Source organism: Schistocerca nitens, unplaced genomic scaffold (genome assembly GCF_023898315.1).
Source record: "Schistocerca nitens isolate TAMUIC-IGC-003100 unplaced genomic scaffold, iqSchNite1.1 HiC_scaffold_261, whole genome shotgun sequence".
In the NCBI taxonomy this organism is placed as follows: Eukaryota; Metazoa; Arthropoda; class Insecta; order Orthoptera; family Acrididae; genus Schistocerca; species Schistocerca nitens.
The window spans coordinates 1-23,544 of record NW_026045802.1 but is presented as its reverse complement, the minus strand read 5'-3'; the positions used below and the strand labels follow the sequence as shown (position 1 = coordinate 23,544).

Below are 23,544 nucleotides of genomic sequence, written 5' to 3'. Positions count from 1 at the left end.
CGCTCTCTTAAACTGTCGTAGCACAGTGCGCGGTGTAACAACAGGATTCACCGGCGCAGTTTGGTCTCATGATTGCTGGCGTTCGTCTCCACGAGATACGTCCAGAGCATGCCGTTCTACGAAGTGGAAGCGTTAATTTTTGCAGTTGTCGTCAAGTAGCGGGTGGACGCTCACCGTGTTTGTTGGAGGAGTGCGTGTGTCGTTATCCGGTGTCGTCTAGTGGCTAGGATACCTGGCTCTCACCCAGGAGGCCCGGGTTCGATTCCCGGTACCGGAAATCCACCATTTTGTTGCTCCTCTTAGGCGACTTGTCCCGACTTTGCTCGACTGACGCTACGCTGACGCTTGCAGAAAAGCACGTTAAGTATGAATGACGGCCACAAGTGACGGCGAGAGAGATGCGACACCTGTCCACCTGTGGTCAACAGACTTGGAGGACTGCAAGACACTGCCAGGGAGGTGAATGCAGCTAACCACTCTGGTTAGTGTCCTAACAGCGCAGGCACGTTTCGTTTGCCCGTATACATATAATGGAGATCGCGTCTGACGCAGTGGGCTGAGCTTTGCTGTGTACCGGGCGGGTGCAGTCGCGAGAACTGCTTCCCCGGGCGCCTCCGCGGCAGTGATCGTCTAGTGGTTAGGACATTGCGTTGTGGCCGCAAAAACCCAGGTTCGAATCCTGGTCACGGCAATTTTGAAGGTTTTGCCTTGCTGTTGCTGCAATCATGATCGTCACCCAGTGTTTGAAATCACAATGCTCTCATCACTTTACACTCATGTTCCGCACGCCGCAGGTTGCACTACCGTTTCATTATCAGCAACAAGAAATTCGGCCGCCCCAGGGCGTGGGTAGCTGCCTGAGAGGTTAAATCTATAGTCGAAAGGGGCAGTTGTTTGAGGTGCGATGCATGAGCAGCGAGTCGCAGCACAACAGGAAACTGTGTCGTGCACTGTTTTCTAGAGACGCGGGGAACGCTGGCGCAGGTAGCGTGGCCGAGCGGTCTAAGGCGCTGGTTTAAGGCACCAGTCTCTTCGGAGGCGTGGGTTCGAATCCCACCGCTGCCAATTTTTACTTCTCGTTTTTGTGCCATTGCGCTGTGTTCTCGTGGGGTAGAACGCAGCTCCTGCGGCGGCCGCGTCGCGTAGGTAGCGTGGCCGAGCGGTCTAAGGCGCTGGTTTCAGGCACCAGTCTCTTCGGAGGCGTGGGTTCGAATCCCACCGCTGCCAACGTTTTCTGTCTCGAAAACAGGAGCACTGATTTCCCGCGAAGGAAATAGCGCAGCAAAGCGTGAGCGTCGCTCTCTTAAACTGTCGTAGCACAGTGCGCGGTGTAACAACAGGATTCACCGGCGCAGTTTGGTCTCATGATTGCTGGCGTTCGTCTCCACGAGATACGTCCAGAGCATGCCGTTCTACGAAGTGGAAGCGTTAATTTTTGCAGTTGTCGTCAAGTAGCGGGTGGACGCTCACCGTGTTTGTTGGAGGAGTGCGTGTGTCGTTATCCGGTGTCGTCTAGTGGCTAGGATACCTGGCTCTCACCCAGGAGGCCCGGGTTCGATTCCCGGTACCGGAAATCCACCATTTTGTTGCTCCTCTTAGGCGACTTGTCCCGACTTTGCTCGACTGACGCTACGCTGACGCTTGCAGAAAAGCACGTTAAGTATGAATGACGGCCACAAGTGACGGCGAGAGAGATGCGACACCTGTCCACCTGTGGTCAACAGACTTGGAGGACTGCAAGACACTGCCAGGGAGATGAATGCAGCTACCCACTCTGGTTAGTGTCCTAACAGCGCAGGCACGTTTCGTTTGCCCGTATACATATAATGGAGATCGCGTCTGACGCAGTGGGCTGAGCTTTGCTGTGTACCGGGCGGGTGCAGTCGCGAGAACTGCTTCCCCGGGCGCCTCCGCGGCAGTGATCGTCTAGTGGTTAGGACATTGCGTTGTGGCCGCAAAAACCCAGGTTCGAATCCTGGTCACGGCAATTTTGAAGGTTTTGCCTTGCTGTTGCTGCAATCATGATCGTCACCCAGTGTTTGAAATCACAATGCTCTCATCACTTTACACTCATGTTCCGCACGCCGCAGGTTGCACTACCGTTTCATTATCAGCAACAAGAAATTCGGCCGCCCCAGGGCGTGGGTAGCTGCCTGAGAGGTTAAATCTATAGTCGAAAGGGGCAGTTGTTTGAGGTGCGATGCATGAGCAGCGAGTCGCAGCACAACAGGAAACTGTGTCGTGCACTGTTTTCTAGAGACGCGGGGAACGCTGGCGCAGGTAGCGTGGCCGAGCGGTCTAAGGCGCTGGTTTAAGGCACCAGTCTCTTCGGAGGCGTGGGTTCGAATCCCACCGCTGCCAATTTTTACTTCTCGTTTTTGTGCCATTGCGCTGTGTTCTCGTGGGGTAGAACGCAGCTCCTGCGGCGGCCGCGTCGCGTAGGTAGCGTGGCCGAGCGGTCTAAGGCGCTGGTTTCAGGCACCAGTCTCTTCGGAGGCGTGGGTTCGAATCCCACCGCTGCCAACGTTTTCTGTCTCGAAAACAGGAGCACTGATTTCCCGCGAAGGAAATAGCGCAGCAAAGCGTGAGCGTCGCTCTCTTAAACTGTCGTAGCACAGTGCGCGGTGTAACAACAGGATTCACCGGCGCAGTTTGGTCTCATGATTGCTGGCGTTCGTCTCCACGAGATACGTCCAGAGCATGCCGTTCTACGAAGTGGAAGCGTTAATTTTTGCAGTTGTCGTCAAGTAGCGGGTGGACGCTCACCGTGTTTGTTGGAGGAGTGCGTGTGTCGTTATCCGGTGTCGTCTAGTGGCTAGGATACCTGGCTCTCACCCAGGAGGCCCGGGTTCGATTCCCGGTACCGGAAATCCACCATTTTGTTGCTCCTCTTAGGCGACTTGTCCCGACTTTGCTCGACTGACGCTACGCTGACGCTTGCAGAAAAGCACGTTAAGTATGAATGACGGCCACAAGTGACGGCGAGAGAGATGCGACACCTGTCCACCTGTGGTCAACAGACTTGGAGGACTGCAAGACACTGCCAGGGAGGTGAATGCAGCTAACCACTCTGGTTAGTGTCCTAACAGCGCAGGCACGTTTCGTTTGCCCGTATACATATAATGGAGATCGCGTCTGACGCAGTGGGCTGAGCTTTGCTGTGTACCGGGCGGGTGCAGTCGCGAGAACTGCTTCCCCGGGCGCCTCCGCGGCAGTGATCGTCTAGTGGTTAGGACATTGCGTTGTGGCCGCAAAAACCCAGGTTCGAATCCTGGTCACGGCAATTTTGAAGGTTTTGCCTTGCTGTTGCCGCAATCATGATCGTCACCCAGTGTTTGAAATCACAATGCTCTCATCACTTTACACTCATGTTCCGCACGCCGCAGGTTGCACTACCGTTTCATTATCAGCAACAAGAAATTCGGCCGCCCCAGGGCGTGGGTAGCTGCCTGAGAGGTTAAATCTATAGTCGAAAGGGGCAGTTGTTTGAGGTGCGATGCATGAGCAGCGAGTCGCAGCACAACAGGAAACTGTGTCGTGCACTGTTTTCTAGAGACGCGGGGAACGCTGGCGCAGGTAGCGTGGCCGAGCGGTCTAAGGCGCTGGTTTAAGGCACCAGTCTCTTCGGAGGCGTGGGTTCGAATCCCACCGCTGCCAATTTTTACTTCTCGTTTTTGTGCCATTGCGCTGTGTTCTCGTGGGGTAGAACGCAGCTCCTGCGGCGGCCGCGTCGCGTAGGTAGCGTGGCCGAGCGGTCTAAGGCGCTGGTTTCAGGCACCAGTCTCTTCGGAGGCGTGGGTTCGAATCCCACCGCTGCCAACGTTTTCTGTCTCGAAAACAGGAGCACTGATTTCCCGCGAAGGAAATAGCGCAGCAAAGCGTGAGCGTCGCTCTCTTAAACTGTCGTAGCACAGTGCGCGGTGTAACAACAGGATTCACCGGCGCAGTTTGGTCTCATGATTGCTGGCGTTCGTCTCCACGAGATACGTCCAGAGCATGCCGTTCTACGAAGTGGAAGCGTTAATTTTTGCAGTTGTCGTCAAGTAGCGGGTGGACGCTCACCGTGTTTGTTGGAGGAGTGCGTGTGTCGTTATCCGGTGTCGTCTAGTGGCTAGGATACCTGGCTCTCACCCAGGAGGCCCGGGTTCGATTCCCGGTACCGGAAATCCACCATTTTGTTGCTCCTCTTAGGCGACTTGTCCCGACTTTGCTCGACTGACGCTACGCTGACGCTTGCAGAAAAGCACGTTAAGTATGAATGACGGCCACAAGTGACGGCGAGAGAGATGCGACACCTGTCCACCTGTGGTCAACAGACTTGGAGGACTGCAAGACACTGCCAGGGAGGTGAATGCAGCTAACCACTCTGGTTAGTGTCCTAACAGCGCAGGCACGTTTCGTTTGCCCGTATACATATAATGGAGATCGCGTCTGACGCAGTGGGCTGAGCTTTGCTGTGTACCGGGCGGGTGCAGTCGCGAGAACTGCTTCCCCGGGCGCCTCCGCGGCAGTGATCGTCTAGTGGTTAGGACATTGCGTTGTGGCCGCAAAAACCCAGGTTCGAATCCTGGTCACGGCAATTTTGAAGGTTTTGCCTTGCTGTTGCTGCAATCATGATCGTCACCCAGTGTTTGAAATCACAATGCTCTCATCACTTTACACTCATGTTCCGCACGCCGCAGGTTGCACTACCGTTTCATTATCAGCAACAAGAAATTCGGCCGCCCCAGGGCGTGGGTAGCTGCCTGAGAGGTTAAATCTATAGTCGAAAGGGGCAGTTGTTTGAGGTGCGATGCATGAGCAGCGAGTCGCAGCACAACAGGAAACTGTGTCGTGCACTGTTTTCTAGAGACGCGGGGAACGCTGGCGCAGGTAGCGTGGCCGAGCGGTCTAAGGCGCTGGTTTAAGGCACCAGTCTCTTCGGAGGCGTGGGTTCGAATCCCACCGCTGCCAATTTTTACTTCTCGTTTTTGTGCCATTGCGCTGTGTTCTCGTGGGGTAGAACGCAGCTCCTGCGGCGGCCGCGTCGCGTAGGTAGCGTGGCCGAGCGGTCTAAGGCGCTGGTTTCAGGCACCAGTCTCTTCGGAGGCGTGGGTTCGAATCCCACCGCTGCCAACGTTTTCTGTCTCGAAAACAGGAGCACTGATTTCCCGCGAAGGAAATAGCGCAGCAAAGCGTGAGCGTCGCTCTCTTAAACTGTCGTAGCACAGTGCGCGGTGTAACAACAGGATTCACCGGCGCAGTTTGGTCTCATGATTGCTGGCGTTCGTCTCCACGAGATACGTCCAGAGCATGCCGTTCTACGAAGTGGAAGCGTTAATTTTTGCAGTTGTCGTCAAGTAGCGGGTGGACGCTCACCGTGTTTGTTGGAGGAGTGCGTGTGTCGTTATCCGGTGTCGTCTAGTGGCTAGGATACCTGGCTCTCACCCAGGAGGCCCGGGTTCGATTCCCGGTACCGGAAATCCACCATTTTGTTGCTCCTCTTAGGCGACTTGTCCCGACTTTGCTCGACTGACGCTACGCTGACGCTTGCAGAAAAGCACGTTAAGTATGAATGACGGCCACAAGTGACGGCGAGAGAGATGCGACACCTGTCCACCTGTGGTCAACAGACTTGGAGGACTGCAAGACACTGCCAGGGAGGTGAATGCAGCTAACCACTCTGGTTAGTGTCCTAACAGCGCAGGCACGTTTCGTTTGCCCGTATACATATAATGGAGATCGCGTCTGACGCAGTGGGCTGAGCTTTGCTGTGTACCGGGCGGGTGCAGTCGCGAGAACTGCTTCCCCGGGCGCCTCCGCGGCAGTGATCGTCTAGTGGTTAGGACATTGCGTTGTGGCCGCAAAAACCCAGGTTCGAATCCTGGTCACGGCAATTTTGAAGGTTTTGCCTTGCTGTTGCTGCAATCATGATCGTCACCCAGTGTTTGAAATCACAATGCTCTCATCACTTTACACTCATGTTCCGCACGCCGCAGGTTGCACTACCGTTTCATTATCAGCAACAAGAAATTCGGCCGCCCCAGGGCGTGGGTAGCTGCCTGAGAGGTTAAATCTATAGTCGAAAGGGGCAGTTGTTTGAGGTGCGATGCATGAGCAGCGAGTCGCAGCACAACAGGAAACTGTGTCGTGCACTGTTTTCTAGAGACGCGGGGAACGCTGGCGCAGGTAGCGTGGCCGAGCGGTCTAAGGCGCTGGTTTAAGGCACCAGTCTCTTCGGAGGCGTGGGTTCGAATCCCACCGCTGCCAATTTTTACTTCTCGTTTTTGTGCCATTGCGCTGTGTTCTCGTGGGGTAGAACGCAGCTCCTGCGGCGGCCGCGTCGCGTAGGTAGCGTGGCCGAGCGGTCTAAGGCGCTGGTTTCAGGCACCAGTCTCTTCGGAGGCGTGGGTTCGAATCCCACCGCTGCCAACGTTTTCTGTCTCGAAAACAGGAGCACTGATTTCCCGCGAAGGAAATAGCGCAGCAAAGCGTGAGCGTCGCTCTCTTAAACTGTCGTAGCACAGTGCGCGGTGTAACAACAGGATTCACCGGCGCAGTTTGGTCTCATGATTGCTGGCGTTCGTCTCCACGAGATACGTCCAGAGCATGCCGTTCTACGAAGTGGAAGCGTTAATTTTTGCAGTTGTCGTCAAGTAGCGGGTGGACGCTCACCGTGTTTGTTGGAGGAGTGCGTGTGTCGTTATCCGGTGTCGTCTAGTGGCTAGGATACCTGGCTCTCACCCAGGAGGCCCGGGTTCGATTCCCGGTACCGGAAATCCACCATTTTGTTGCTCCTCTTAGGCGACTTGTCCCGACTTTGCTCGACTGACGCTACGCTGACGCTTGCAGAAAAGCACGTTAAGTATGAATGACGGCCACAAGTGACGGCGAGAGAGATGCGACACCTGTCCACCTGTGGTCAACAGACTTGGAGGACTGCAAGACACTGCCAGGGAGGTGAATGCAGCTAACCACTCTGGTTAGTGTCCTAACAGCGCAGGCACGTTTCGTTTGCCCGTATACATATAATGGAGATCGCGTCTGACGCAGTGGGCTGAGCTTTGCTGTGTACCGGGCGGGTGCAGTCGCGAGAACTGCTTCCCCGGGCGCCTCCGCGGCAGTGATCGTCTAGTGGTTAGGACATTGCGTTGTGGCCGCAAAAACCCAGGTTCGAATCCTGGTCACGGCAATTTTGAAGGTTTTGCCTTGCTGTTGCTGCAATCATGATCGTCACCCAGTGTTTGAAATCACAATGCTCTCATCACTTTACACTCATGTTCCGCACGCCGCAGGTTGCACTACCGTTTCATTATCAGCAACAAGAAATTCGGCCGCCCCAGGGCGTGGGTAGCTGCCTGAGAGGTTAAATCTATAGTCGAAAGGGGCAGTTGTTTGAGGTGCGATGCATGAGCAGCGAGTCGCAGCACAACAGGAAACTGTGTCGTGCACTGTTTTCTAGAGACGCGGGGAACGCTGGCGCAGGTAGCGTGGCCGAGCGGTCTAAGGCGCTGGTTTAAGGCACCAGTCTCTTCGGAGGCGTGGGTTCGAATCCCACCGCTGCCAATTTTTACTTCTCGTTTTTGTGCCATTGCGCTGTGTTCTCGTGGGGTAGAACGCAGCTCCTGCGGCGGCCGCGTCGCGTAGGTAGCGTGGCCGAGCGGTCTAAGGCGCTGGTTTCAGGCACCAGTCTCTTCGGAGGCGTGGGTTCGAATCCCACCGCTGCCAACGTTTTCTGTCTCGAAAACAGGAGCACTGATTTCCCGCGAAGGAAATAGCGCAGCAAAGCGTGAGCGTCGCTCTCTTAAACTGTCGTAGCACAGTGCGCGGTGTAACAACAGGATTCACCGGCGCAGTTTGGTCTCATGATTGCTGGCGTTCGTCTCCACGAGATACGTCCAGAGCATGCCGTTCTACGAAGTGGAAGCGTTAATTTTTGCAGTTGTCGTCAAGTAGCGGGTGGACGCTCACCGTGTTTGTTGGAGGAGTGCGTGTGTCGTTATCCGGTGTCGTCTAGTGGCTAGGATACCTGGCTCTCACCCAGGAGGCCCGGGTTCGATTCCCGGTACCGGAAATCCACCATTTTGTTGCTCCTCTTAGGCGACTTGTCCCGACTTTGCTCGACTGACGCTACGCTGACGCTTGCAGAAAAGCACGTTAAGTATGAATGACGGCCACAAGTGACGGCGAGAGAGATGCGACACCTGTCCACCTGTGGTCAACAGACTTGGAGGACTGCAAGACACTGCCAGGGAGGTGAATGCAGCTAACCACTCTGGTTAGTGTCCTAACAGCGCAGGCACGTTTCGTTTGCCCGTATACATATAATGGAGATCGCGTCTGACGCAGTGGGCTGAGCTTTGCTGTGTACCGGGCGGGTGCAGTCGCGAGAACTGCTTCCCCGGGCGCCTCCGCGGCAGTGATCGTCTAGTGGTTAGGACATTGCGTTGTGGCCGCAAAAACCCAGGTTCGAATCCTGGTCACGGCAATTTTGAAGGTTTTGCCTTGCTGTTGCTGCAATCATGATCGTCACCCAGTGTTTGAAATCACAATGCTCTCATCACTTTACACTCATGTTCCGCACGCCGCAGGTTGCACTACCGTTTCATTATCAGCAACAAGAAATTCGGCCGCCCCAGGGCGTGGGTAGCTGCCTGAGAGGTTAAATCTATAGTCGAAAGGGGCAGTTGTTTGAGGTGCGATGCATGAGCAGCGAGTCGCAGCACAACAGGAAACTGTGTCGTGCACTGTTTTCTAGAGACGCGGGGAACGCTGGCGCAGGTAGCGTGGCCGAGCGGTCTAAGGCGCTGGTTTAAGGCACCAGTCTCTTCGGAGGCGTGGGTTCGAATCCCACCGCTGCCAATTTTTACTTCTCGTTTTTGTGCCATTGCGCTGTGTTCTCGTGGGGTAGAACGCAGCTCCTGCGGCGGCCGCGTCGCGTAGGTAGCGTGGCCGAGCGGTCTAAGGCGCTGGTTTCAGACACCAGTCTCTTCGGAGGCGTGGGTTCGAATCCCACCGCTGCCAACGTTTTCTGTCTCGAAAACAGGAGCACTGATTTCCCGCGAAGGAAATAGCGCAGCAAAGCGTGAGCGTCGCTCTCTTAAACTGTCGTAGCACAGTGCGCGGTGTAACAACAGGATTCACCGGCGCAGTTTGGTCTCATGATTGCTGGCGTTCGTCTCCACGAGATACGTCCAGAGCATGCCGTTCTACGAAGTGGAAGCGTTAATTTTTGCAGTTGTCGTCAAGTAGCGGGTGGACGCTCACCGTGTTTGTTGGAGGAGTGCGTGTGTCGTTATCCGGTGTCGTCTAGTGGCTAGGATACCTGGCTCTCACCCAGGAGGCCCGGGTTCGATTCCCGGTACCGGAAATCCACCATTTTGTTGCTCCTCTTAGGCGACTTGTCCCGACTTTGCTCGACTGACGCTACGCTGACGCTTGCAGAAAAGCACGTTAAGTATGAATGACGGCCACAAGTGACGGCGAGAGAGATGCGACACCTGTCCACCTGTGGTCAACAGACTTGGAGGACTGCAAGACACTGCCAGGGAGATGAATGCAGCTACCCACTCTGGTTAGTGTCCTAACAGCGCAGGCACGTTTCGTTTGCCCGTATACATATAATGGAGATCGCGTCTGACGCAGTGGGCTGAGCTTTGCTGTGTACCGGGCGGGTGCAGTCGCGAGAACTGCTTCCCCGGGCGCCTCCGCGGCAGTGATCGTCTAGTGGTTAGGACATTGCGTTGTGGCCGCAAAAACCCAGGTTCGAATCCTGGTCACGGCAATTTTGAAGGTTTTGCCTTGCTGTTGCTGCAATCATGATCGTCACCCAGTGTTTGAAATCACAATGCTCTCATCACTTTACACTCATGTTCCGCACGCCGCAGGTTGCACTACCGTTTCATTATCAGCAACAAGAAATTCGGCCGCCCCAGGGCGTGGGTAGCTGCCTGAGAGGTTAAATCTATAGTCGAAAGGGGCAGTTGTTTGAGGTGCGATGCATGAGCAGCGAGTCGCAGCACAACAGGAAACTGTGTCGTGCACTGTTTTCTAGAGACGCGGGGAACGCTGGCGCAGGTAGCGTGGCCGAGCGGTCTAAGGCGCTGGTTTAAGGCACCAGTCTCTTCGGAGGCGTGGGTTCGAATCCCACCGCTGCCAATTTTTACTTCTCGTTTTTGTGCCATTGCGCTGTGTTCTCGTGGGGTAGAACGCAGCTCCTGCGGCGGCCGCGTCGCGTAGGTAGCGTGGCCGAGCGGTCTAAGGCGCTGGTTTCAGGCACCAGTCTCTTCGGAGGCGTGGGTTCGAATCCCACCGCTGCCAACGTTTTCTGTCTCGAAAACAGGAGCACTGATTTCCCGCGAAGGAAATAGCGCAGCAAAGCGTGAGCGTCGCTCTCTTAAACTGTCGTAGCACAGTGCGCGGTGTAACAACAGGATTCACCGGCGCAGTTTGGTCTCATGATTGCTGGCGTTCGTCTCCACGAGATACGTCCAGAGCATGCCGTTCTACGAAGTGGAAGCGTTAATTTTTGCAGTTGTCGTCAAGTAGCGGGTGGACGCTCACCGTGTTTGTTGGAGGAGTGCGTGTGTCGTTATCCGGTGTCGTCTAGTGGCTAGGATACCTGGCTCTCACCCAGGAGGCCCGGGTTCGATTCCCGGTACCGGAAATCCACCATTTTGTTGCTCCTCTTAGGCGACTTGTCCCGACTTTGCTCGACTGACGCTACGCTGACGCTTGCAGAAAAGCACGTTAAGTATGAATGACGGCCACAAGTGACGGCGAGAGAGATGCGACACCTGTCCACCTGTGGTCAACAGACTTGGAGGACTGCAAGACACTGCCAGGGAGGTGAATGCAGCTAACCACTCTGGTTAGTGTCCTAACAGCGCAGGCACGTTTCGTTTGCCCGTATACATATAATGGAGATCGCGTCTGACGCAGTGGGCTGAGCTTTGCTGTGTACCGGGCGGGTGCAGTCGCGAGAACTGCTTCCCCGGGCGCCTCCGCGGCAGTGATCGTCTAGTGGTTAGGACATTGCGTTGTGGCCGCAAAAACCCAGGTTCGAATCCTGGTCACGGCAATTTTGAAGGTTTTGCCTTGCTGTTGCTGCAATCATGATCGTCACCCAGTGTTTGAAATCACAATGCTCTCATCACTTTACACTCATGTTCCGCACGCCGCAGGTTGCACTACCGTTTCATTATCAGCAACAAGAAATTCGGCCGCCCCAGGGCGTGGGTAGCTGCCTGAGAGGTTAAATCTATAGTCGAAAGGGGCAGTTGTTTGAGGTGCGATGCATGAGCAGCGAGTCGCAGCACAACAGGAAACTGTGTCGTGCACTGTTTTCTAGAGACGCGGGGAACGCTGGCGCAGGTAGCGTGGCCGAGCGGTCTAAGGCGCTGGTTTAAGGCACCAGTCTCTTCGGAGGCGTGGGTTCGAATCCCACCGCTGCCAATTTTTACTTCTCGTTTTTGTGCCATTGCGCTGTGTTCTCGTGGGGTAGAACGCAGCTCCTGCGGCGGCCGCGTCGCGTAGGTAGCGTGGCCGAGCGGTCTAAGGCGCTGGTTTCAGGCACCAGTCTCTTCGGAGGCGTGGGTTCGAATCCCACCGCTGCCAACGTTTTCTGTCTCGAAAACAGGAGCACTGATTTCCCGCGAAGGAAATAGCGCAGCAAAGCGTGAGCGTCGCTCTCTTAAACTGTCGTAGCACAGTGCGCGGTGTAACAACAGGATTCACCGGCGCAGTTTGGTCTCATGATTGCTGGCGTTCGTCTCCACGAGATACGTCCAGAGCATGCCGTTCTACGAAGTGGAAGCGTTAATTTTTGCAGTTGTCGTCAAGTAGCGGGTGGACGCTCACCGTGTTTGTTGGAGGAGTGCGTGTGTCGTTATCCGGTGTCGTCTAGTGGCTAGGATACCTGGCTCTCACCCAGGAGGCCCGGGTTCGATTCCCGGTACCGGAAATCCACCATTTTGTTGCTCCTCTTAGGCGACTTGTCCCGACTTTGCTCGACTGACGCTACGCTGACGCTTGCAGAAAAGCACGTTAAGTATGAATGACGGCCACAAGTGACGGCGAGAGAGATGCGACACCTGTCCACCTGTGGTCAACAGACTTGGAGGACTGCAAGACACTGCCAGGGAGGTGAATGCAGCTAACCACTCTGGTTAGTGTCCTAACAGCGCAGGCACGTTTCGTTTGCCCGTATACATATAATGGAGATCGCGTCTGACGCAGTGGGCTGAGCTTTGCTGTGTACCGGGCGGGTGCAGTCGCGAGAACTGCTTCCCCGGGCGCCTCCGCGGCAGTGATCGTCTAGTGGTTAGGACATTGCGTTGTGGCCGCAAAAACCCAGGTTCGAATCCTGGTCACGGCAATTTTGAAGGTTTTGCCTTGCTGTTGCTGCAATCATGATCGTCACCCAGTGTTTGAAATCACAATGCTCTCATCACTTTACACTCATGTTCCGCACGCCGCAGGTTGCACTACCGTTTCATTATCAGCAACAAGAAATTCGGCCGCCCCAGGGCGTGGGTAGCTGCCTGAGAGGTTAAATCTATAGTCGAAAGGGGCAGTTGTTTGAGGTGCGATGCATGAGCAGCGAGTCGCAGCACAACAGGAAACTGTGTCGTGCACTGTTTTCTAGAGACGCGGGGAACGCTGGCGCAGGTAGCGTGGCCGAGCGGTCTAAGGCGCTGGTTTAAGGCACCAGTCTCTTCGGAGGCGTGGGTTCGAATCCCACCGCTGCCAATTTTTACTTCTCGTTTTTGTGCCATTGCGCTGTGTTCTCGTGGGGTAGAACGCAGCTCCTGCGGCGGCCGCGTCGCGTAGGTAGCGTGGCCGAGCGGTCTAAGGCGCTGGTTTCAGGCACCAGTCTCTTCGGAGGCGTGGGTTCGAATCCCACCGCTGCCAACGTTTTCTGTCTCGAAAACAGGAGCACTGATTTCCCGCGAAGGAAATAGCGCAGCAAAGCGTGAGCGTCGCTCTCTTAAACTGTCGTAGCACAGTGCGCGGTGTAACAACAGGATTCACCGGCGCAGTTTGGTCTCATGATTGCTGGCGTTCGTCTCCACGAGATACGTCCAGAGCATGCCGTTCTACGAAGTGGAAGCGTTAATTTTTGCAGTTGTCGTCAAGTAGCGGGTGGACGCTCACCGTGTTTGTTGGAGGAGTGCGTGTGTCGTTATCCGGTGTCGTCTAGTGGCTAGGATACCTGGCTCTCACCCAGGAGGCCCGGGTTCGATTCCCGGTACCGGAAATCCACCATTTTGTTGCTCCTCTTAGGCGACTTGTCCCGACTTTGCTCGACTGACGCTACGCTGACGCTTGCAGAAAAGCACGTTAAGTATGAATGACGGCCACAAGTGACGGCGAGAGAGATGCGACACCTGTCCACCTGTGGTCAACAGACTTGGAGGACTGCAAGACACTGCCAGGGAGGTGAATGCAGCTAACCACTCTGGTTAGTGTCCTAACAGCGCAGGCACGTTTCGTTTGCCCGTATACATATAATGGAGATCGCGTCTGACGCAGTGGGCTGAGCTTTGCTGTGTACCGGGCGGGTGCAGTCGCGAGAACTGCTTCCCCGGGCGCCTCCGCGGCAGTGATCGTCTAGTGGTTAGGACATTGCGTTGTGGCCGCAAAAACCCAGGTTCGAATCCTGGTCACGGCAATTTTGAAGGTTTTGCCTTGCTGTTGCTGCAATCATGATCGTCACCCAGTGTTTGAAATCACAATGCTCTCATCACTTTACACTCATGTTCCGCACGCCGCAGGTTGCACTACCGTTTCATTATCAGCAACAAGAAATTCGGCCGCCCCAGGGCGTGGGTAGCTGCCTGAGAGGTTAAATCTATAGTCGAAAGGGGCAGTTGTTTGAGGTGCGATGCATGAGCAGCGAGTCGCAGCACAACAGGAAACTGTGTCGTGCACTGTTTTCTAGAGACGCGGGGAACGCTGGCGCAGGTAGCGTGGCCGAGCGGTCTAAGGCGCTGGTTTAAGGCACCAGTCTCTTCGGAGGCGTGGGTTCGAATCCCACCGCTGCCAATTTTTACTTCTCGTTTTTGTGCCATTGCGCTGTGTTCTCGTGGGGTAGAACGCAGCTCCTGCGGCGGCCGCGTCGCGTAGGTAGCGTGGCCGAGCGGTCTAAGGCGCTGGTTTCAGACACCAGTCTCTTCGGAGGCGTGGGTTCGAATCCCACCGCTGCCAACGTTTTCTGTCTCGAAAACAGGAGCACTGATTTCCCGCGAAGGAAATAGCGCAGCAAAGCGTGAGCGTCGCTCTCTTAAACTGTCGTAGCACAGTGCGCGGTGTAACAACAGGATTCACCGGCGCAGTTTGGTCTCATGATTGCTGGCGTTCGTCTCCACGAGATACGTCCAGAGCATGCCGTTCTACGAAGTGGAAGCGTTAATTTTTGCAGTTGTCGTCAAGTAGCGGGTGGACGCTCACCGTGTTTGTTGGAGGAGTGCGTGTGTCGTTATCCGGTGTCGTCTAGTGGCTAGGATACCTGGCTCTCACCCAGGAGGCCCGGGTTCGATTCCCGGTACCGGAAATCCACCATTTTGTTGCTCCTCTTAGGCGACTTGTCCCGACTTTGCTCGACTGACGCTACGCTGACGCTTGCAGAAAAGCACGTTAAGTATGAATGACGGCCACAAGTGACGGCGAGAGAGATGCGACACCTGTCCACCTGTGGTCAACAGACTTGGAGGACTGCAAGACACTGCCAGGGAGATGAATGCAGCTACCCACTCTGGTTAGTGTCCTAACAGCGCAGGCACGTTTCGTTTGCCCGTATACATATAATGGAGATCGCGTCTGACGCAGTGGGCTGAGCTTTGCTGTGTACCGGGCGGGTGCAGTCGCGAGAACTGCTTCCCCGGGCGCCTCCGCGGCAGTGATCGTCTAGTGGTTAGGACATTGCGTTGTGGCCGCAAAAACCCAGGTTCGAATCCTGGTCACGGCAATTTTGAAGGTTTTGCCTTGCTGTTGCTGCAATCATGATCGTCACCCAGTGTTTGAAATCACAATGCTCTCATCACTTTACACTCATGTTCCGCACGCCGCAGGTTGCACTACCGTTTCATTATCAGCAACAAGAAATTCGGCCGCCCCAGGGCGTGGGTAGCTGCCTGAGAGGTTAAATCTATAGTCGAAAGGGGCAGTTGTTTGAGGTGCGATGCATGAGCAGCGAGTCGCAGCACAACAGGAAACTGTGTCGTGCACTGTTTTCTAGAGACGCGGGGAACGCTGGCGCAGGTAGCGTGGCCGAGCGGTCTAAGGCGCTGGTTTAAGGCACCAGTCTCTTCGGAGGCGTGGGTTCGAATCCCACCGCTGCCAATTTTTACTTCTCGTTTTTGTGCCATTGCGCTGTGTTCTCGTGGGGTAGAACGCAGCTCCTGCGGCGGCCGCGTCGCGTAGGTAGCGTGGCCGAGCGGTCTAAGGCGCTGGTTTCAGGCACCAGTCTCTTCGGAGGCGTGGGTTCGAATCCCACCGCTGCCAACGTTTTCTGTCTCGAAAACAGGAGCACTGATTTCCCGCGAAGGAAATAGCGCAGCAAAGCGTGAGCGTCGCTCTCTTAAACTGTCGTAGCACAGTGCGCGGTGTAACAACAGGATTCACCGGCGCAGTTTGGTCTCATGATTGCTGGCGTTCGTCTCCACGAGATACGTCCAGAGCATGCCGTTCTACGAAGTGGAAGCGTTAATTTTTGCAGTTGTCGTCAAGTAGCGGGTGGACGCTCACCGTGTTTGTTGGAGGAGTGCGTGTGTCGTTATCCGGTGTCGTCTAGTGGCTAGGATACCTGGCTCTCACCCAGGAGGCCCGGGTTCGATTCCCGGTACCGGAAATCCACCATTTTGTTGCTCCTCTTAGGCGACTTGTCCCGACTTTGCTCGACTGACGCTACGCTGACGCTTGCAGAAAAGCACGTTAAGTATGAATGACGGCCACAAGTGACGGCGAGAGAGATGCGACACCTGTCCACCTGTGGTCAACAGACTTGGAGGACTGCAAGACACTGCCAGGGAGGTGAATGCAGCTAACCACTCTGGTTAGTGTCCTAACAGCGCAGGCACGTTTCGTTTGCCCGTATACATATAATGGAGATCGCGTCTGACGCAGTGGGCTGAGCTTTGCTGTGTACCGGGCGGGTGCAGTCGCGAGAACTGCTTCCCCGGGCGCCTCCGCGGCAGTGATCGTCTAGTGGTTAGGACATTGCGTTGTGGCCGCAAAAACCCAGGTTCGAATCCTGGTCACGGCAATTTTGAAGGTTTTGCCTTGCTGTTGCTGCAATCATGATCGTCACCCAGTGTTTGAAATCACAATGCTCTCATCACTTTACACTCATGTTCCGCACGCCGCAGGTTGCACTACCGTTTCATTATCAGCAACAAGAAATTCGGCCGCCCCAGGGCGTGGGTAGCTGCCTGAGAGGTTAAATCTATAGTCGAAAGGGGCAGTTGTTTGAGGTGCGATGCATGAGCAGCGAGTCGCAGCACAACAGGAAACTGTGTCGTGCACTGTTTTCTAGAGACGCGGGGAACGCTGGCGCAGGTAGCGTGGCCGAGCGGTCTAAGGCGCTGGTTTAAGGCACCAGTCTCTTCGGAGGCGTGGGTTCGAATCCCACCGCTGCCAATTTTTACTTCTCGTTTTTGTGCCATTGCGCTGTGTTCTCGTGGGGTAGAACGCAGCTCCTGCGGCGGCCGCGTCGCGTAGGTAGCGTGGCCGAGCGGTCTAAGGCGCTGGTTTCAGACACCAGTCTCTTCGGAGGCGTGGGTTCGAATCCCACCGCTGCCAACGTTTTCTGTCTCGAAAACAGGAGCACTGATTTCCCGCGAAGGAAATAGCGCAGCAAAGCGTGAGCGTCGCTCTCTTAAACTGTCGTAGCACAGTGCGCGGTGTAACAACAGGATTCACCGGCGCAGTTTGGTCTCATGATTGCTGGCGTTCGTCTCCACGAGATACGTCCAGAGCATGCCGTTCTACGAAGTGGAAGCGTTAATTTTTGCAGTTGTCGTCAAGTAGCGGGTGGACGCTCACCGTGTTTGTTGGAGGAGTGCGTGTGTCGTTATCCGGTGTCGTCTAGTGGCTAGGATACCTGGCTCTCACCCAGGAGGCCCGGGTTCGATTCCCGGTACCGGAAATCCACCATTTTGTTGCTCCTCTTAGGCGACTTGTCCCGACTTTGCTCGACTGACGCTACGCTGACGCTTGCAGAAAAGCACGTTAAGTATGAATGACGGCCACAAGTGACGGCGAGAGAGATGCGACACCTGTCCACCTGTGGTCAACAGACTTGGAGGACTGCAAGACACTGCCAGGGAGATGAATGCAGCTACCCACTCTGGTTAGTGTCCTAACAGCGCAGGCACGTTTCGTTTGCCCGTATACATATAATGGAGATCGCGTCTGACGCAGTGGGCTGAGCTTTGCTGTGTACCGGGCGGGTGCAGTCGCGAGAACTGCTTCCCCGGGCGCCTCCGCGGCAGTGATCGTCTAGTGGTTAGGACATTGCGTTGTGGCCGCAAAAACCCAGGTTCGAATCCTGGTCACGGCAATTTTGAAGGTTTTGCCTTGCTGTTGCTGCAATCATGATCGTCACCCAGTGTTTGAAATCACAATGCTCTCATCACTTTACACTCATGTTCCGCACGCCGCAGGTTGCACTACCGTTTCATTATCAGCAACAAGAAATTCGGCCGCCCCAGGGCGTGGGTAGCTGCCTGAGAGGTTAAATCTATAGTCGAAAGGGGCAGTTGTTTGAGGTGCGATGCATGAGCAGCGAGTCGCAGCACAACAGGAAACTGTGTCGTGCACTGTTTTCTAGAGACGCGGGGAACGCTGGCGCAGGTAGCGTGGCCGAGCGGTCTAAGGCGCTGGTTTAAGGCACCAGTCTCTTCGGAGGCGTGGGTTCGAATCCCACCGCTGCCAATTTTTACTTCTCGTTTTTGTGCCATTGCGCTGTGTTCTCGTGGGGTAGAACGCAGCTCCTGCGGCGGCCGCGTCGCGTAGGTAGCGTGGCCGAGCGGTCTAAGGCGCTGGTTTCAGGCACCAGTCTCTTCGGAGGCGTGGGTTCGAATCCCACCGCTGCCAACGTTTTCTGTCTCGAAAACAGGAGCACTGATTTCCCGCGAAGGAAATAGCGCAGCAAAGCGTGAGCGTCGCTCTCTTAAACTGTCGTAGCACAGTGCGCGGTGTAACAACAGGATTCACCGGCGCAGTTTGGTCTCATGATTGCTGGCGTTCGTCTCCACGAGATACGTCCAGAGCATGCCGTTCTACGAAGTGGAAGCGTTAATTTTTGCAGTTGTCGTCAAGTAGCGGGTGGACGCTCACCGTGTTTGTTGGAGGAGTGCGTGTGTCGTTATCCGGTGTCGTCTAGTGGCTAGGATACCTGGCTCTCACCCAGGAGGCCCGGGTTCGATTCCCGGTACCGGAAATCCACCATTTTGTTGCTCCTCTTAGGCGACTTGTCCCGACTTTGCTCGACTGACGCTACGCTGACGCTTGCAGAAAAGCACGTTAAGTATGAATGACGGCCACAAGTGACGGCGAGAGAGATGCGACACCTGTCCACCTGTGGTCAACAGACTTGGAGGACTGCAAGACACTGCCAGGGAGGTGAATGCAGCTAACCACTCTGGTTAGTGTCCTAACAGCGCAGGCACGTTTCGTTTGCCCGTATACATATAATGGAGATCGCGTCTGACGCAGTGGGCTGAGCTTTGCTGTGTACCGGGCGGGTGCAGTCGCGAGAACTGCTTCCCCGGGCGCCTCCGCGGCAGTGATCGTCTAGTGGTTAGGACATTGCGTTGTGGCCGCAAAAACCCAGGTTCGAATCCTGGTCACGGCAATTTTGAAGGTTTTGCCTTGCTGTTGCTGCAATCATGATCGTCACCCAGTGTTTGAAATCACAATGCTCTCATCACTTTACACTCATGTTCCGCACGCCGCAGGTTGCACTACCGTTTCATTATCAGCAACAAGAAATTCGGCCGCCCCAGGGCGTGGGTAGCTGCCTGAGAGGTTAAATCTATAGTCGAAAGGGGCAGTTGTTTGAGGTGCGATGCATGAGCAGCGAGTCGCAGCACAACAGGAAACTGTGTCGTGCACTGTTTTCTAGAGACGCGGGGAACGCTGGCGCAGGTAGCGTGGCCGAGCGGTCTAAGGCGCTGGTTTAAGGCACCAGTCTCTTCGGAGGCGTGGGTTCGAATCCCACCGCTGCCAATTTTTACTTCTCGTTTTTGTGCCATTGCGCTGTGTTCTCGTGGGGTAGAACGCAGCTCCTGCGGCGGCCGCGTCGCGTAGGTAGCGTGGCCGAGCGGTCTAAGGCGCTGGTTTCAGGCACCAGTCTCTTCGGAGGCGTGGGTTCGAATCCCACCGCTGCCAACGTTTTCTGTCTCGAAAACAGGAGCACTGATTTCCCGCGAAGGAAATAGCGCAGCAAAGCGTGAGCGTCGCTCTCTTAAACTGTCGTAGCACAGTGCGCGGTGTAACAACAGGATTCACCGGCGCAGTTTGGTCTCATGATTGCTGGCGTTCGTCTCCACGAGATACGTCCAGAGCATGCCGTTCTACGAAGTGGAAGCGTTAATTTTTGCAGTTGTCGTCAAGTAGCGGGTGGACGCTCACCGTGTTTGTTGGAGGAGTGCGTGTGTCGTTATCCGGTGTCGTCTAGTGGCTAGGATACCTGGCTCTCACCCAGGAGGCCCGGGTTCGATTCCCGGTACCGGAAATCCACCATTTTGTTGCTCCTCTTAGGCGACTTGTCCCGACTTTGCTCGACTGACGCTACGCTGACGCTTGCAGAAAAGCACGTTAAGTATGAATGACGGCCACAAGTGACGGCGAGAGAGATGCGACACCTGTCCACCTGTGGTCAACAGACTTGGAGGACTGCAAGACACTGCCAGGGAGGTGAATGCAGCTAACCACTCTGGTTAGTGTCCTAACAGCGCAGGCACGTTTCGTTTGCCCGTATACATATAATGGAGATCGCGTCTGACGCAGTGGGCTGAGCTTTGCTGTGTACCGGGCGGGTGCAGTCGCGAGAACTGCTTCCCCGGGCGCCTCCGCGGCAGTGATCGTCTAGTGGTTAGGACATTGCGTTGTGGCCGCAAAAACCCAGGTTCGAATCCTGGTCACGGCAATTTTGAAGGTTTTGCCTTGCTGTTGCTGCAATCATGATCGTCACCCAGTGTTTGAAATCACAATGCTCTCATCACTTTACACTCATGTTCCGCACGCCGCAGGTTGCACTACCGTTTCATTATCAGCAACAAGAAATTCGGCCGCCCCAGGGCGTGGGTAGCTGCCTGAGAGGTTAAATCTATAGTCGAAAGGGGCAGTTGTTTGAGGTGCGATGCATGAGCAGCGAGTCGCAGCACAACAGGAAACTGTGTCGTGCACTGTTTTCTAGAGACGCGGGGAACGCTGGCGCAGGTAGCGTGGCCGAGCGGTCTAAGGCGCTGGTTTAAGGCACCAGTCTCTTCGGAGGCGTGGGTTCGAATCCCACCGCTGCCAATTTTTACTTCTCGTTTTTGTGCCATTGCGCTGTGTTCTCGTGGGGTAGAACGCAGCTCCTGCGGCGGCCGCGTCGCGTAGGTAGCGTGGCCGAGCGGTCTAAGGCGCTGGTTTCAGGCACCAGTCTCTTCGGAGGCGTGGGTTCGAATCCCACCGCTGCCAACGTTTTCTGTCTCGAAAACAGGAGCACTGATTTCCCGCGAAGGAAATAGCGCAGCAAAGCGTGAGCGTCGCTCTCTTAAACTGTCGTAGCACAGTGCGCGGTGTAACAACAGGATTCACCGGCGCAGTTTGGTCTCATGATTGCTGGCGTTCGTCTCCACGAGATACGTCCAGAGCATGCCGTTCTACGAAGTGGAAGCGTTAATTTTTGCAGTTGTCGTCAAGTAGCGGGTGGACGCTCACCGTGTTTGTTGGAGGAGTGCGTGTGTCGTTATCCGGTGTCGTCTAGTGGCTAGGATACCTGGCTCTCACCCAGGAGGCCCGGGTTCGATTCCCGGTACCGGAAATCCACCATTTTGTTGCTCCTCTTAGGCGACTTGTCCCGACTTTGCTCGACTGACGCTACGCTGACGCTTGCAGAAAAGCACGTTAAGTATGAATGACGGCCACAAGTGACGGCGAGAGAGATGCGACACCTGTCCACCTGTGGTCAACAGACTTGGAGGACTGCAAGACACTGCCAGGGAGGTGAATGCAGCTAACCACTCTGGTTAGTGTCCTAACAGCGCAGGCACGTTTCGTTTGCCCGTATACATATAATGGAGATCGCGTCTGACGCAGTGGGCTGAGCTTTGCTGTGTACCGGGCGGGTGCAGTCGCGAGAACTGCTTCCCCGGGCGCCTCCGCGGCAGTGATCGTCTAGTGGTTAGGACATTGCGTTGTGGCCGCAAAAACCCAGGTTCGAATCCTGGTCACGGCAATTTTGAAGGTTTTGCCTTGCTGTTGCTGCAATCATGATCGTCACCCAGTGTTTGAAATCACAATGCTCTCATCACTTTACACTCATGTTCCGCACGCCGCAGGTTGCACTACCGTTTCATTATCAGCAACAAGAAATTCGGCCGCCCCAGGGCGTGGGTAGCTGCCTGAGAGGTTAAATCTATAGTCGAAAGGGGCAGTTGTTTGAGGTGCGATGCATGAGCAGCGAGTCGCAGCACAACAGGAAACTGTGTCGTGCACTGTTTTCTAGAGACGCGGGGAACGCTGGCGCAGGTAGCGTGGCCGAGCGGTCTAAGGCGCTGGTTTAAGGCACCAGTCTCTTCGGAGGCGTGGGTTCGAATCCCACCGCTGCCAATTTTTACTTCTCGTTTTTGTGCCATTGCGCTGTGTTCTCGTGGGGTAGAACGCAGCTCCTGCGGCGGCCGCGTCGCGTAGGTAGCGTGGCCGAGCGGTCTAAGGCGCTGGTTTCAGGCACCAGTCTCTTCGGAGGCGTGGGTTCGAATCCCACCGCTGCCAACGTTTTCTGTCTCGAAAACAGGAGCACTGATTTCCCGCGAAGGAAATAGCGCAGCAAAGCGTGAGCGTCGCTCTCTTAAACTGTCGTAGCACAGTGCGCGGTGTAACAACAGGATTCACCGGCGCAGTTTGGTCTCATGATTGCTGGCGTTCGTCTCCACGAGATACGTCCAGAGCATGCCGTTCTACGAAGTGGAAGCGTTAATTTTTGCAGTTGTCGTCAAGTAGCGGGTGGACGCTCACCGTGTTTGTTGGAGGAGTGCGTGTGTCGTTATCCGGTGTCGTCTAGTGGCTAGGATACCTGGCTCTCACCCAGGAGGCCCGGGTTCGATTCCCGGTACCGGAAATCCACCATTTTGTTGCTCCTCTTAGGCGACTTGTCCCGACTTTGCTCGACTGACGCTACGCTGACGCTTGCAGAAAAGCACGTTAAGTATGAATGACGGCCACAAGTGACGGCGAGAGAGATGCGACACCTGTCCACCTGTGGTCAACAGACTTGGAGGACTGCAAGACACTGCCAGGGAGGTGAATGCAGCTAACCACTCTGGTTAGTGTCCTAACAGCGCAGGCACGTTTCGTTTGCCCGTATACATATAATGGAGATCGCGTCTGACGCAGTGGGCTGAGCTTTGCTGTGTACCGGGCGGGTGCAGTCGCGAGAACTGCTTCCCCGGGCGCCTCCGCGGCAGTGATCGTCTAGTGGTTAGGACATTGCGTTGTGGCCGCAAAAACCCAGGTTCGAATCCTGGTCACGGCAATTTTGAAGGTTTTGCCTTGCTGTTGCTGCAATCATGATCGTCACCCAGTGTTTGAAATCACAATGCTCTCATCACTTTACACTCATGTTCCGCACGCCGCAGGTTGCACTACCGTTTCATTATCAGCAACAAGAAATTCGGCCGCCCCAGGGCGTGGGTAGCTGCCTGAGAGGTTAAATCTATAGTCGAAAGGGGCAGTTGTTTGAGGTGCGATGCATGAGCAGCGAGTCGCAGCACAACAGGAAACTGTGTCGTGCACTGTTTTCTAGAGACGCGGGGAACGCTGGCGCAGGTAGCGTGGCCGAGCGGTCTAAGGCGCTGGTTTAAGGCACCAGTCTCTTCGGAGGCGTGGGTTCGAATCCCACCGCTGCCAATTTTTACTTCTCGTTTTTGTGCCATTGCGCTGTGTTCTCGTGGGGTAGAACGCAGCTCCTGCGGCGGCCGCGTCGCGTAGGTAGCGTGGCCGAGCGGTCTAAGGCGCTGGTTTCAGGCACCAGTCTCTTCGGAGGCGTGGGTTCGAATCCCACCGCTGCCAACGTTTTCTGTCTCGAAAACAGGAGCACTGATTTCCCGCGAAGGAAATAGCGCAGCAAAGCGTGAGCGTCGCTCTCTTAAACTGTCGTAGCACAGTGCGCGGTGTAACAACAGGATTCACCGGCGCAGTTTGGTCTCATGATTGCTGGCGTTCGTCTCCACGAGATACGTCCAGAGCATGCCGTTCTACGAAGTGGAAGCGTTAATTTTTGCAGTTGTCGTCAAGTAGCGGGTGGACGCTCACCGTGTTTGTTGGAGGAGTGCGTGTGTCGTTATCCGGTGTCGT

At 55.4% G+C, this 23,544-nt stretch overlaps 72 non-coding genes across 72 annotated transcripts; all 72 read left to right on the top strand.

The window, feature by feature from the left end:
• The first annotated feature begins 205 nt into the window (after positions 1-205).
• Trnae-cuc (transfer RNA glutamic acid (anticodon CUC)) lies at positions 206-277 on the top strand. The gene has a single exon. It is a non-coding gene; the product is annotated as a tRNA-Glu (tRNA).
• Positions 278-619: 342 nt separating this feature from the next.
• On the top strand, positions 620-691 carry Trnah-gug (transfer RNA histidin (anticodon GUG)). Its single transcript has one exon. It is a non-coding gene; the product is annotated as a tRNA-His (tRNA).
• Positions 692-983: 292 nt separating this feature from the next.
• Trnal-aag (transfer RNA leucine (anticodon AAG)) lies at positions 984-1,065 on the top strand. Its single transcript has one exon. It is a non-coding gene; the product is annotated as a tRNA-Leu (tRNA).
• Positions 1,066-1,145: 80 nt separating this feature from the next.
• Trnal-cag (transfer RNA leucine (anticodon CAG)) lies at positions 1,146-1,227 on the top strand. Its single transcript has one exon. It is a non-coding gene; the product is annotated as a tRNA-Leu (tRNA).
• A 274-nt stretch (positions 1,228-1,501) lies between these two features.
• Positions 1,502-1,573, top strand: Trnae-cuc (transfer RNA glutamic acid (anticodon CUC)). The gene has a single exon. It is a non-coding gene; the product is annotated as a tRNA-Glu (tRNA).
• Positions 1,574-1,915: 342 nt separating this feature from the next.
• Positions 1,916-1,987, top strand: Trnah-gug (transfer RNA histidin (anticodon GUG)). Its single transcript has one exon. It is a non-coding gene; the product is annotated as a tRNA-His (tRNA).
• A 292-nt stretch (positions 1,988-2,279) lies between these two features.
• Positions 2,280-2,361, top strand: Trnal-aag (transfer RNA leucine (anticodon AAG)). Its single transcript has one exon. It is a non-coding gene; the product is annotated as a tRNA-Leu (tRNA).
• Positions 2,362-2,441: 80 nt separating this feature from the next.
• Trnal-cag (transfer RNA leucine (anticodon CAG)) lies at positions 2,442-2,523 on the top strand. The gene has a single exon. It is a non-coding gene; the product is annotated as a tRNA-Leu (tRNA).
• A 274-nt stretch (positions 2,524-2,797) lies between these two features.
• Trnae-cuc (transfer RNA glutamic acid (anticodon CUC)) lies at positions 2,798-2,869 on the top strand. Its single transcript has one exon. It is a non-coding gene; the product is annotated as a tRNA-Glu (tRNA).
• A 342-nt stretch (positions 2,870-3,211) lies between these two features.
• Positions 3,212-3,283, top strand: Trnah-gug (transfer RNA histidin (anticodon GUG)). Its single transcript has one exon. It is a non-coding gene; the product is annotated as a tRNA-His (tRNA).
• Positions 3,284-3,575: 292 nt separating this feature from the next.
• Trnal-aag (transfer RNA leucine (anticodon AAG)) lies at positions 3,576-3,657 on the top strand. The gene has a single exon. It is a non-coding gene; the product is annotated as a tRNA-Leu (tRNA).
• An 80-nt stretch (positions 3,658-3,737) lies between these two features.
• Positions 3,738-3,819, top strand: Trnal-cag (transfer RNA leucine (anticodon CAG)). Its single transcript has one exon. It is a non-coding gene; the product is annotated as a tRNA-Leu (tRNA).
• A 274-nt stretch (positions 3,820-4,093) lies between these two features.
• Trnae-cuc (transfer RNA glutamic acid (anticodon CUC)) lies at positions 4,094-4,165 on the top strand. Its single transcript has one exon. It is a non-coding gene; the product is annotated as a tRNA-Glu (tRNA).
• A 342-nt stretch (positions 4,166-4,507) lies between these two features.
• On the top strand, positions 4,508-4,579 carry Trnah-gug (transfer RNA histidin (anticodon GUG)). Its single transcript has one exon. It is a non-coding gene; the product is annotated as a tRNA-His (tRNA).
• Positions 4,580-4,871: 292 nt separating this feature from the next.
• Trnal-aag (transfer RNA leucine (anticodon AAG)) lies at positions 4,872-4,953 on the top strand. The gene has a single exon. It is a non-coding gene; the product is annotated as a tRNA-Leu (tRNA).
• Positions 4,954-5,033: 80 nt separating this feature from the next.
• On the top strand, positions 5,034-5,115 carry Trnal-cag (transfer RNA leucine (anticodon CAG)). The gene has a single exon. It is a non-coding gene; the product is annotated as a tRNA-Leu (tRNA).
• Positions 5,116-5,389: 274 nt separating this feature from the next.
• Positions 5,390-5,461, top strand: Trnae-cuc (transfer RNA glutamic acid (anticodon CUC)). The gene has a single exon. It is a non-coding gene; the product is annotated as a tRNA-Glu (tRNA).
• A 342-nt stretch (positions 5,462-5,803) lies between these two features.
• On the top strand, positions 5,804-5,875 carry Trnah-gug (transfer RNA histidin (anticodon GUG)). The gene has a single exon. It is a non-coding gene; the product is annotated as a tRNA-His (tRNA).
• Positions 5,876-6,167: 292 nt separating this feature from the next.
• Trnal-aag (transfer RNA leucine (anticodon AAG)) lies at positions 6,168-6,249 on the top strand. The gene has a single exon. It is a non-coding gene; the product is annotated as a tRNA-Leu (tRNA).
• An 80-nt stretch (positions 6,250-6,329) lies between these two features.
• On the top strand, positions 6,330-6,411 carry Trnal-cag (transfer RNA leucine (anticodon CAG)). The gene has a single exon. It is a non-coding gene; the product is annotated as a tRNA-Leu (tRNA).
• A 274-nt stretch (positions 6,412-6,685) lies between these two features.
• On the top strand, positions 6,686-6,757 carry Trnae-cuc (transfer RNA glutamic acid (anticodon CUC)). The gene has a single exon. It is a non-coding gene; the product is annotated as a tRNA-Glu (tRNA).
• A 342-nt stretch (positions 6,758-7,099) lies between these two features.
• Trnah-gug (transfer RNA histidin (anticodon GUG)) lies at positions 7,100-7,171 on the top strand. The gene has a single exon. It is a non-coding gene; the product is annotated as a tRNA-His (tRNA).
• Positions 7,172-7,463: 292 nt separating this feature from the next.
• On the top strand, positions 7,464-7,545 carry Trnal-aag (transfer RNA leucine (anticodon AAG)). The gene has a single exon. It is a non-coding gene; the product is annotated as a tRNA-Leu (tRNA).
• An 80-nt stretch (positions 7,546-7,625) lies between these two features.
• Trnal-cag (transfer RNA leucine (anticodon CAG)) lies at positions 7,626-7,707 on the top strand. Its single transcript has one exon. It is a non-coding gene; the product is annotated as a tRNA-Leu (tRNA).
• Positions 7,708-7,981: 274 nt separating this feature from the next.
• Trnae-cuc (transfer RNA glutamic acid (anticodon CUC)) lies at positions 7,982-8,053 on the top strand. The gene has a single exon. It is a non-coding gene; the product is annotated as a tRNA-Glu (tRNA).
• Positions 8,054-8,395: 342 nt separating this feature from the next.
• On the top strand, positions 8,396-8,467 carry Trnah-gug (transfer RNA histidin (anticodon GUG)). Its single transcript has one exon. It is a non-coding gene; the product is annotated as a tRNA-His (tRNA).
• Positions 8,468-8,759: 292 nt separating this feature from the next.
• On the top strand, positions 8,760-8,841 carry Trnal-aag (transfer RNA leucine (anticodon AAG)). The gene has a single exon. It is a non-coding gene; the product is annotated as a tRNA-Leu (tRNA).
• Positions 8,842-8,921: 80 nt separating this feature from the next.
• On the top strand, positions 8,922-9,003 carry Trnal-cag (transfer RNA leucine (anticodon CAG)). The gene has a single exon. It is a non-coding gene; the product is annotated as a tRNA-Leu (tRNA).
• Positions 9,004-9,277: 274 nt separating this feature from the next.
• Trnae-cuc (transfer RNA glutamic acid (anticodon CUC)) lies at positions 9,278-9,349 on the top strand. The gene has a single exon. It is a non-coding gene; the product is annotated as a tRNA-Glu (tRNA).
• A 342-nt stretch (positions 9,350-9,691) lies between these two features.
• On the top strand, positions 9,692-9,763 carry Trnah-gug (transfer RNA histidin (anticodon GUG)). The gene has a single exon. It is a non-coding gene; the product is annotated as a tRNA-His (tRNA).
• Positions 9,764-10,055: 292 nt separating this feature from the next.
• On the top strand, positions 10,056-10,137 carry Trnal-aag (transfer RNA leucine (anticodon AAG)). The gene has a single exon. It is a non-coding gene; the product is annotated as a tRNA-Leu (tRNA).
• Positions 10,138-10,217: 80 nt separating this feature from the next.
• Trnal-cag (transfer RNA leucine (anticodon CAG)) lies at positions 10,218-10,299 on the top strand. Its single transcript has one exon. It is a non-coding gene; the product is annotated as a tRNA-Leu (tRNA).
• Positions 10,300-10,573: 274 nt separating this feature from the next.
• Trnae-cuc (transfer RNA glutamic acid (anticodon CUC)) lies at positions 10,574-10,645 on the top strand. The gene has a single exon. It is a non-coding gene; the product is annotated as a tRNA-Glu (tRNA).
• A 342-nt stretch (positions 10,646-10,987) lies between these two features.
• Trnah-gug (transfer RNA histidin (anticodon GUG)) lies at positions 10,988-11,059 on the top strand. The gene has a single exon. It is a non-coding gene; the product is annotated as a tRNA-His (tRNA).
• Positions 11,060-11,351: 292 nt separating this feature from the next.
• Trnal-aag (transfer RNA leucine (anticodon AAG)) lies at positions 11,352-11,433 on the top strand. The gene has a single exon. It is a non-coding gene; the product is annotated as a tRNA-Leu (tRNA).
• An 80-nt stretch (positions 11,434-11,513) lies between these two features.
• Trnal-cag (transfer RNA leucine (anticodon CAG)) lies at positions 11,514-11,595 on the top strand. Its single transcript has one exon. It is a non-coding gene; the product is annotated as a tRNA-Leu (tRNA).
• Positions 11,596-11,869: 274 nt separating this feature from the next.
• Trnae-cuc (transfer RNA glutamic acid (anticodon CUC)) lies at positions 11,870-11,941 on the top strand. The gene has a single exon. It is a non-coding gene; the product is annotated as a tRNA-Glu (tRNA).
• Positions 11,942-12,283: 342 nt separating this feature from the next.
• Trnah-gug (transfer RNA histidin (anticodon GUG)) lies at positions 12,284-12,355 on the top strand. Its single transcript has one exon. It is a non-coding gene; the product is annotated as a tRNA-His (tRNA).
• Positions 12,356-12,647: 292 nt separating this feature from the next.
• Trnal-aag (transfer RNA leucine (anticodon AAG)) lies at positions 12,648-12,729 on the top strand. Its single transcript has one exon. It is a non-coding gene; the product is annotated as a tRNA-Leu (tRNA).
• Positions 12,730-12,809: 80 nt separating this feature from the next.
• Positions 12,810-12,891, top strand: Trnal-cag (transfer RNA leucine (anticodon CAG)). The gene has a single exon. It is a non-coding gene; the product is annotated as a tRNA-Leu (tRNA).
• Positions 12,892-13,165: 274 nt separating this feature from the next.
• Positions 13,166-13,237, top strand: Trnae-cuc (transfer RNA glutamic acid (anticodon CUC)). Its single transcript has one exon. It is a non-coding gene; the product is annotated as a tRNA-Glu (tRNA).
• A 342-nt stretch (positions 13,238-13,579) lies between these two features.
• Trnah-gug (transfer RNA histidin (anticodon GUG)) lies at positions 13,580-13,651 on the top strand. The gene has a single exon. It is a non-coding gene; the product is annotated as a tRNA-His (tRNA).
• Positions 13,652-13,943: 292 nt separating this feature from the next.
• Trnal-aag (transfer RNA leucine (anticodon AAG)) lies at positions 13,944-14,025 on the top strand. The gene has a single exon. It is a non-coding gene; the product is annotated as a tRNA-Leu (tRNA).
• An 80-nt stretch (positions 14,026-14,105) lies between these two features.
• Positions 14,106-14,187, top strand: Trnal-cag (transfer RNA leucine (anticodon CAG)). Its single transcript has one exon. It is a non-coding gene; the product is annotated as a tRNA-Leu (tRNA).
• A 274-nt stretch (positions 14,188-14,461) lies between these two features.
• On the top strand, positions 14,462-14,533 carry Trnae-cuc (transfer RNA glutamic acid (anticodon CUC)). The gene has a single exon. It is a non-coding gene; the product is annotated as a tRNA-Glu (tRNA).
• A 342-nt stretch (positions 14,534-14,875) lies between these two features.
• Positions 14,876-14,947, top strand: Trnah-gug (transfer RNA histidin (anticodon GUG)). Its single transcript has one exon. It is a non-coding gene; the product is annotated as a tRNA-His (tRNA).
• A 292-nt stretch (positions 14,948-15,239) lies between these two features.
• Positions 15,240-15,321, top strand: Trnal-aag (transfer RNA leucine (anticodon AAG)). Its single transcript has one exon. It is a non-coding gene; the product is annotated as a tRNA-Leu (tRNA).
• Positions 15,322-15,401: 80 nt separating this feature from the next.
• On the top strand, positions 15,402-15,483 carry Trnal-cag (transfer RNA leucine (anticodon CAG)). The gene has a single exon. It is a non-coding gene; the product is annotated as a tRNA-Leu (tRNA).
• A 274-nt stretch (positions 15,484-15,757) lies between these two features.
• Trnae-cuc (transfer RNA glutamic acid (anticodon CUC)) lies at positions 15,758-15,829 on the top strand. The gene has a single exon. It is a non-coding gene; the product is annotated as a tRNA-Glu (tRNA).
• A 342-nt stretch (positions 15,830-16,171) lies between these two features.
• On the top strand, positions 16,172-16,243 carry Trnah-gug (transfer RNA histidin (anticodon GUG)). The gene has a single exon. It is a non-coding gene; the product is annotated as a tRNA-His (tRNA).
• A 292-nt stretch (positions 16,244-16,535) lies between these two features.
• Positions 16,536-16,617, top strand: Trnal-aag (transfer RNA leucine (anticodon AAG)). The gene has a single exon. It is a non-coding gene; the product is annotated as a tRNA-Leu (tRNA).
• Positions 16,618-16,697: 80 nt separating this feature from the next.
• Trnal-cag (transfer RNA leucine (anticodon CAG)) lies at positions 16,698-16,779 on the top strand. The gene has a single exon. It is a non-coding gene; the product is annotated as a tRNA-Leu (tRNA).
• A 274-nt stretch (positions 16,780-17,053) lies between these two features.
• On the top strand, positions 17,054-17,125 carry Trnae-cuc (transfer RNA glutamic acid (anticodon CUC)). Its single transcript has one exon. It is a non-coding gene; the product is annotated as a tRNA-Glu (tRNA).
• Positions 17,126-17,467: 342 nt separating this feature from the next.
• Trnah-gug (transfer RNA histidin (anticodon GUG)) lies at positions 17,468-17,539 on the top strand. The gene has a single exon. It is a non-coding gene; the product is annotated as a tRNA-His (tRNA).
• Positions 17,540-17,831: 292 nt separating this feature from the next.
• Trnal-aag (transfer RNA leucine (anticodon AAG)) lies at positions 17,832-17,913 on the top strand. The gene has a single exon. It is a non-coding gene; the product is annotated as a tRNA-Leu (tRNA).
• Positions 17,914-17,993: 80 nt separating this feature from the next.
• On the top strand, positions 17,994-18,075 carry Trnal-cag (transfer RNA leucine (anticodon CAG)). The gene has a single exon. It is a non-coding gene; the product is annotated as a tRNA-Leu (tRNA).
• Positions 18,076-18,349: 274 nt separating this feature from the next.
• On the top strand, positions 18,350-18,421 carry Trnae-cuc (transfer RNA glutamic acid (anticodon CUC)). Its single transcript has one exon. It is a non-coding gene; the product is annotated as a tRNA-Glu (tRNA).
• A 342-nt stretch (positions 18,422-18,763) lies between these two features.
• Trnah-gug (transfer RNA histidin (anticodon GUG)) lies at positions 18,764-18,835 on the top strand. Its single transcript has one exon. It is a non-coding gene; the product is annotated as a tRNA-His (tRNA).
• A 292-nt stretch (positions 18,836-19,127) lies between these two features.
• On the top strand, positions 19,128-19,209 carry Trnal-aag (transfer RNA leucine (anticodon AAG)). The gene has a single exon. It is a non-coding gene; the product is annotated as a tRNA-Leu (tRNA).
• An 80-nt stretch (positions 19,210-19,289) lies between these two features.
• Trnal-cag (transfer RNA leucine (anticodon CAG)) lies at positions 19,290-19,371 on the top strand. The gene has a single exon. It is a non-coding gene; the product is annotated as a tRNA-Leu (tRNA).
• Positions 19,372-19,645: 274 nt separating this feature from the next.
• On the top strand, positions 19,646-19,717 carry Trnae-cuc (transfer RNA glutamic acid (anticodon CUC)). Its single transcript has one exon. It is a non-coding gene; the product is annotated as a tRNA-Glu (tRNA).
• A 342-nt stretch (positions 19,718-20,059) lies between these two features.
• Trnah-gug (transfer RNA histidin (anticodon GUG)) lies at positions 20,060-20,131 on the top strand. The gene has a single exon. It is a non-coding gene; the product is annotated as a tRNA-His (tRNA).
• A 292-nt stretch (positions 20,132-20,423) lies between these two features.
• On the top strand, positions 20,424-20,505 carry Trnal-aag (transfer RNA leucine (anticodon AAG)). Its single transcript has one exon. It is a non-coding gene; the product is annotated as a tRNA-Leu (tRNA).
• An 80-nt stretch (positions 20,506-20,585) lies between these two features.
• Trnal-cag (transfer RNA leucine (anticodon CAG)) lies at positions 20,586-20,667 on the top strand. The gene has a single exon. It is a non-coding gene; the product is annotated as a tRNA-Leu (tRNA).
• Positions 20,668-20,941: 274 nt separating this feature from the next.
• Positions 20,942-21,013, top strand: Trnae-cuc (transfer RNA glutamic acid (anticodon CUC)). The gene has a single exon. It is a non-coding gene; the product is annotated as a tRNA-Glu (tRNA).
• Positions 21,014-21,355: 342 nt separating this feature from the next.
• Positions 21,356-21,427, top strand: Trnah-gug (transfer RNA histidin (anticodon GUG)). Its single transcript has one exon. It is a non-coding gene; the product is annotated as a tRNA-His (tRNA).
• A 292-nt stretch (positions 21,428-21,719) lies between these two features.
• Trnal-aag (transfer RNA leucine (anticodon AAG)) lies at positions 21,720-21,801 on the top strand. The gene has a single exon. It is a non-coding gene; the product is annotated as a tRNA-Leu (tRNA).
• Positions 21,802-21,881: 80 nt separating this feature from the next.
• Positions 21,882-21,963, top strand: Trnal-cag (transfer RNA leucine (anticodon CAG)). Its single transcript has one exon. It is a non-coding gene; the product is annotated as a tRNA-Leu (tRNA).
• Positions 21,964-22,237: 274 nt separating this feature from the next.
• On the top strand, positions 22,238-22,309 carry Trnae-cuc (transfer RNA glutamic acid (anticodon CUC)). Its single transcript has one exon. It is a non-coding gene; the product is annotated as a tRNA-Glu (tRNA).
• A 342-nt stretch (positions 22,310-22,651) lies between these two features.
• Trnah-gug (transfer RNA histidin (anticodon GUG)) lies at positions 22,652-22,723 on the top strand. Its single transcript has one exon. It is a non-coding gene; the product is annotated as a tRNA-His (tRNA).
• Positions 22,724-23,015: 292 nt separating this feature from the next.
• Trnal-aag (transfer RNA leucine (anticodon AAG)) lies at positions 23,016-23,097 on the top strand. The gene has a single exon. It is a non-coding gene; the product is annotated as a tRNA-Leu (tRNA).
• An 80-nt stretch (positions 23,098-23,177) lies between these two features.
• Positions 23,178-23,259, top strand: Trnal-cag (transfer RNA leucine (anticodon CAG)). The gene has a single exon. It is a non-coding gene; the product is annotated as a tRNA-Leu (tRNA).
• Positions 23,260-23,544: the final 285 nt, after the last annotated feature.